The sequence below is a fragment of the Schistocerca cancellata genome, chromosome 11 (assembly GCF_023864275.1).
Source record: "Schistocerca cancellata isolate TAMUIC-IGC-003103 chromosome 11, iqSchCanc2.1, whole genome shotgun sequence".
NCBI lineage: Eukaryota > Metazoa > Arthropoda > Insecta > Orthoptera > Acrididae > Schistocerca > Schistocerca cancellata.
Genome location: NC_064636.1, coordinates 154,473,294 through 154,480,252, shown reverse-complemented (window position 1 = coordinate 154,480,252; position 6,959 = coordinate 154,473,294).

Genomic DNA, 6,959 nt, shown 5'->3' with positions numbered 1-6,959 from the left:
CGACACGTCTCCATTCGTCCCTCCATTCACGCCTGTCGCGATACCACTGGAGGCGGGCTGCACGATGTTGGGGCGTGAGCGGAAGACGGCCTAACGGTGTGCGGGACCGTAGCCCAGCTTCATGGAGACGGTTGCGAATGGTCCTCGCCGATACCCCAGGAACAACAGTGTCCCTAATTTGCTGAGAAGTGGCGGTGCGGTCCCCTACGGCACTGCGTAGGATCCTACGGTCTTGGCGTGCATCCGTGCGTCGCTGCGGTCCGGTCCCAGGTCGACGGGCACGTGCACCTTCCGCCGACCACTGGCGACAACATCGATGTACTGTGGAGACCTCACGCCCCACGTGTTGAGCAATTCGGCGGTACGTCCACCCGGCCTCCCGCATGCCCACTATACGCCCTCGCTCAAAGTCCGTCAACTGCACATACGGTTCACGTCCACGCTGTCGCGGCATGCTACCAGTGTTAAAGACTGCGATGGAGCTCCGTATGCCACGGCAAACTGGCTGACACTGACGGCGGCGGTGCACAAATGCTGCTCAGCTAGCGCCATTCGACGGCCAACACCGCGGTTCCTGGTGTGTCTCGCAGTGTCCGGAGCAAGTATGGTGGGTCTGACACACCGGTGTCAATGTGTTCTTTTTTCCATTTCCAGGAGTGTATTTTAAGGCATGTTTTATTATACTCGCTTTTCTGTGTGTTTTAGATCACTGAAGAGTGTGATCCCCTCTGTTTAATAACTGATATCTGTTTGAGAAGGGAACATGTTTGGAACGCCAGACTCAGCAGTTCCTGTGTAAAAACTGCTGAAAAATGGGGTAACAACAAAGAAATTCTTACCTAATTTAATGTTTAAACTTTACAGGTTTTAGAGAAACATGATTGCACATTTCTCGTGACTTTTATTGTTGTTAGTCAAATTTCTAAAATGGCCATCTTTCTATGAGTTACTTGGTATTATGAAAATATGAACAGGTGTTGTAATATTATTGGGCTTCCCGTCGTATGAAAGCTGTGAGTACCCTTGGAAAGGCATTCACCTAGCTGTGTATTAAATGATCAACTTATGAGGTGAGATCTATGGTTTGAAAGACATTTGTTTTAAATAATTTACGTATATGTAAAGATGCGCATCTAGCGCGAACGCTAATACATCGATTGCGCAGTCAAAGAAACATTTTAACAGGAGCTGAACTGAGCGTTCCGATTCGATCTAAATAAATAAAAAAAGCTTTGTAGATCTTCAGATTTTATCGTGCTTCTGCTTGCAATGTAAAAGCGTAAAGAAGGTCGTCTTTAAGCCATACAAGTGAGCAGTCTTACCAGCGTGCAGACAATAGTTATTAATTAATAAAATTCAAGTAATTTACGTTCGATACTCTAAATCGGCAAGTTATTGCAAGTTATTGTTATGAAGGTGTTGACCGGTGCAAGAATTGTCCCGAAGGAAGGAGAAAAGTAATTACTGTAATTTGTGACAAAAACGTGAACCAAGAAGGAACAGGACAGGCTGAAATCTGACCGCACTATACAGTCAGAAAATTACTTATGTAAGTTATATTGTTTATAAATAAGCCCTAATTGTTTGTGAGAATTATTTGAATATATTTAGTGTTTACCAAACTTCTTGTTCTATTCTTTTCCTTTATATTTTTTTCACCCCCATGTCATAGTATTTTTATAAATGTCAAACAGCCTTTACTACACCAGAGAATACTGCGGCATCCTGGTCGTGTACAGAAGGCCGCTCCTTGTCTTCTATACAACTCATAGTTTCCCCATTTATTAATGATTTCATTTGCAAATGCAATTTTTTTTATTGTTCATTGTTAAAGGTCCCTTAGGTAATTATAAAATTCATACTGATTACGTAAAGGAATCCTGGTTGTTCTTTTCCAAGTAACTGAAGCCTTTGCGTAATCGAAACCTAACCTTCTGACAACGATCAGGAGCCGACCAGAAGGTGGACGTCTTCGGCCTCTTCCGTGTTTCCCGTGGCATAGCTGTGCCAAACTGGGAACACAACAATCTAGTATGAAACACAATGTATATATATAACTATCAGATTGAAAATGATAAAATTGAAATACCTGTAATTTTTTTTTCTTTTATCATACTAGATGTGGCGCCCGAACAGGGACCTAATAAAAAAATTTAATGTGTTCTGTTATTGTTTCATGACATCATCTGGTGGAGATCGGGAAGCCGTAAAGGAAGTACTGAACAAAACCGTGAAAGTATTAAAAAATTTCGAAAAATAACAGCAGTGCGCAAAACGACGGATGTAAGTACGGATTACATTACGCATAGAATTTTGCGTCTTCTATCAAAAAAACTGATTTCGGGAATTTCTTTCCTTACTGCTTCATTTTATCCTATTGCTATTAATTTCCTTGAAGAATTGCTTATCTACGTAGTTAGAATTCATTTCTGATCATCTCTTCATGCAAAGTTTATTTGTTAGCATTATTAGTATCTTCATTGTTGCTAAGGTTAAGAACACAAGATTGATGCCATAATAGTAGTAATCAGTGTCTAGTAGGTGACTGTCACTTATTTTCAAAGCTAGGTGCCATCTTGTCTTCTACCCGGTATAGCTCTGCAATTGTCAGCTACCGTGGTGTGACGTTTGACTATCAGGCAGCATCGCAGTGTGCGCATCTCAGAGTTGACGACCGGCGTGCCGATAAGATTTCTTTGAGCAGTTACGTCACAAACTTGAAAATAAACATGGCAGATGACAAAGGAAAGGCGACAAACAAACAGTCTGGATGATGGTGATGACACAGTTGTCAAGTCATACCCACTACGTTTGTGAACGGGAACAGGCGGACCCGATTCACGAATGGAGAGAACTGCAGACGATGATGGTGTGCGTGACGTATCGTCACAGCAATCATCGTCACAGCAAGCGGGAGAATTTCCTATGGTTGAAATGATGAGAATTTTTTTCAAGAAAGAGAACAGGAGAAACTGGAAAGGAAAGCTTATAAATTACGAAAACAACGTGATAGACAAGAAAGGGAAAAGGAACGGGAGACAGAGCGAAAATGGTTTGACCTAAATACCACCATTGGTAATATGACCTCTGTTACTGGTACAATGAAAACTCGGTTAGATAATGCTGATGCTAACTTAGAGGCAAGAATAAGGACAGTCACGGTGGAATGTTTCACCAACTGCGACATGGTCGCGTATACAAACAGTGATCCAATACTCTCAAATGTTATTTATTCCAGTCTTTGATCACAATATGAATTCATTTTTATTTCAAAGAATTTCGTGATTAATATCCCGTAGGCCTTCGATCTCGAGAAATAAGTAAATATGAAACAAAACATGAAACGCCTATGCAATTCTGTAACAGGAGCTTTGGATACAGAATAAGGTATTACTTTAGTTTTTTTTCTTTGTCTTTGTAATACAAGAAAAACGAATGATAATGGTTTATTCTGTGACTACTACTTTAGTCATCTATTTTTTGTATACTTTACTGGGTTACATCATTGGTAACTTATGTACCTAAATGTGACTATGTGATATATGATGGTTACAATGTTTGATAAAGATGTCTACTGGTTTTTCATACTTCTTTACATTTATAACGACGTTTGTTTTTTACTTAAATGCTCTGTTAAATTGTGCTTGGTCTACTTTCATTTAAGTATAAGGTTTTACTGTAACAGGGTTTGATAAACAGTTCACAATGAGGTTCGGCTTTTCTTTGCGCTAGCACTGGACTAGAATAATTATCTTTTTTCATTTCCCGAGATCTAATTATAAAATTGTTATGTAGTGGCAACTACTAAGGTCAAGAAGTTTGGTGAGACATGCTGGTATATACTTGTTTCTCAGTTTCTGTGGACGCCCAGTGAAATTTTCTACTTTCATGTTAACGTGCCATGGACTAAACATTGCATTAAAAAAATCTCAAAATTCCACCAATTTTTAAAAGTGTTATACCTTCTGTACAGTATTCTGAGCGTTATACGTCTGTTGTGTGGGTCCCTGATTAGTTTTGATTAATGTTAACTCCCACTCTCAAAATAGAAATTGCTTACCATGCTTATTCAGTGGTATTGACATAGTGCATTTATTTGTCTTACGATTACGAATCTCGTTATGACAATCGAAGTGTTTGAGATATTGTACTTTTTCAGCAGCTCACTGTACCGTGGCGGCGGTATTCCCGATCGATTTTCGATCGTTGGGCCTCTGAGTGGTGTTTCTTTCACCATTGCAGGGCGCCTCCTGGCAGTGGGTGGCGCTGTTTCTGCCAAGTGACATGTGTGCTGGCAGTCAAGTTTGGGCGCGTGCGGCGCGAGCAATGCCTTTGGCGTTGCACGGTGACTTGCCGTTGGGGACAGCACGGCTTGAAACGAGACCAACCAACAGAATTTCAAGGTAGCTAGAGCCAATAGGATTGCTTCGCTTTGGATGAACCTGGCGTGGACAATTTTATCTTTGGTGTTGACACGTCATCTTCAATAACATGGAATGCATACGGGCCAATCTGTTCAGATAGTTATTGTTTTTCTCATTTATAACTGAAATTAGGCATTAATTTTAACAATAAATAGTCTTGTCATGTTGCAGGAGAGCTTCTGTAAAGTTTGGAAGGTAGGAGGCGAGGTACTGGCAGAAGTTAAGCTGTGAGTACCGGGCGTGAGTCGTGCTTCGGTAGCTCAGTTGGTAGAGCACTTGCCCGCGAAAGGCAAAGGTCCCGAGTTCGAGTCTCGATCGGGCACACAGTTTTAATCTGCCAGGAAGTTTCACACAATACAAGGCTCTCAAAATGGTGGTCTTTCCCAATTTGTTTGTGACACTCCAGTTTTAAAAGTGCATTGAACTATATACGGGTTACTACCACCTAACTGCAAGAGTTTCATGTTACCAGAAATTCATTTTACTTCATTATTCAAAAACGTTCAAGCTGCTAAATTTTAGGAGTATTCTGAAAATTAAATGTCCTTTCAAAGCATAGACTCTTTGGCATTGAATAAAGGCAGAATCAAAGTATCAGGTCGAGATCTGTGACTTGTTTCAAATCCCAAAAACTAACATGGATGTCCATTCGTTCATTGTTTTCTTTTTTCTTTCATTTTTGTATGACGTCTGAGCTGTATACAGTCTGACATAAGTAATGTGTGGCCGTTGGCCACATAATTTTCTGAAGGTGCTCACATTTGTTCAGTGAAACTACTCAAAATAAAGAAAAATTACATGTGACTTGTGGCTGGTCTACAGTTCCAATATCCAACAGTCGCTGGTTCCCTGCAGATGATGCTTGCTTTTGCTAACATGAAATTGCGTTTACAGCTTACACTGCCAATGTAGAATCACTCATACGAATTGTTTCTCATTATTATCTTTTACTTGGCACACTTAAACATTGCAACACGTAAGATACACCTGGGTCATCAGGACACATTTACATTTTGAGTATGTTATGGGAAAAAATTAAACCATTGATTGGATTTTAAATATTAAATTTTTAATTAGGATTTATTAGTACAATTTTAAGACTGTATTCATAATTTGTCATCATATCTTATAGACTTTATGAAGTAATACAGTGATGTACAAAACACACAGAATGTGAAAAAACAGTTTCAAAAATTCTACACATCAGCTACAAATATTAAGATACACAATTGAAACTTCATATTTAAACAGAAAATAGATTTTACATCAAAATTATAAACCAAAAGAAAAGATTAAATTCAGTATAAAAGTTTCTGCAGGCATAACTTACAAGAAAATTTTACTGTAACTTTTAGCTGAATGTACTGCAATTATAAAAATATTTCACAGTATCATGAACTGCAATAAAATCTTAGTTTTTGATAATTAAGTTTCTTTCCAGTCATTTTCAGAAACTTGATTCATCCAAACTTACAAAACCGTTAAACACAATGGTGCTCGACATCTGGCACATGACACAGTTTATCTGTGATTTTCCTGGCATCACAGGTTGCTGAAACATCAAATCGAAGGCAAAATAATAGACATTTCAAGGGTATAGTTGCTCCAAAATTCAGTCTACCGGTGCCGTTTATAGCATATAATCAATCCACTTCTTCACACTCTTATCTGAAACCCCCCAAAAATAACAAAAACCAACAATTATCTCGATTTACGAATTTGTCATTTACTTTTGAGACAGAATTTTGATTTACTTATCTGGCAATGATGTAGTCTTTTCCAATGTTTCTGAGTACTATCTCTGAAATAATTTCATTGTTGAAAAGCAGTTCCCAAAATGAAATCGTCCTTTTGTTTAGCTGTATGCAATGTCAAAAGTCTACATAGTAGGCAACATAGTGTTAAGTACTTGAACAAGGTGAAACAGATCAATATAGAGAATCTGCCCTCTTAGCATATTGTAGTACAAAAATAGTGTCTAGAAATAACGGTGCGTATATATTTTATCTGTTGCTAATTTGACATTTCCTGACCTCTTCTATAAAGCTTTTAAGGATACCAACATTTCCATTCAGACAATGGATCCAAATCACACCATATCTCTTCTGACAGGTATTATTTCCAATCCACAGCAGCACAAAGAGGTAAAATAAAGATTGGCATAGTGTAGAATACATTGAGTAGTTCTATTTCTCTCTCAGTGAAAACAAGCAAATTGTGCTTAATTTTGAATGATACATCCTTAAATAATATGCTTGAACATGTTGCTGAATATAATTGATTTATTTAGTATATGCTTAAACATTACTACTATTAACTATTGTACTTCTATGGGACACAGCAGGTGACAATTTTTGTAAAGTCATACAATGTAGACTTTCATGACCAGCATTTTCTTGAGTCAAAATTTCCAGGTTAAAAGGCCATGCTCGATGTATAAAATTACTTCTTCCTGACGTTTCATCTCTAACTGCGGGAGACATCTTCCGAGGTAGAATGGAAGTTACCATTGTACCTCTGAAGATGTCTCCCGCA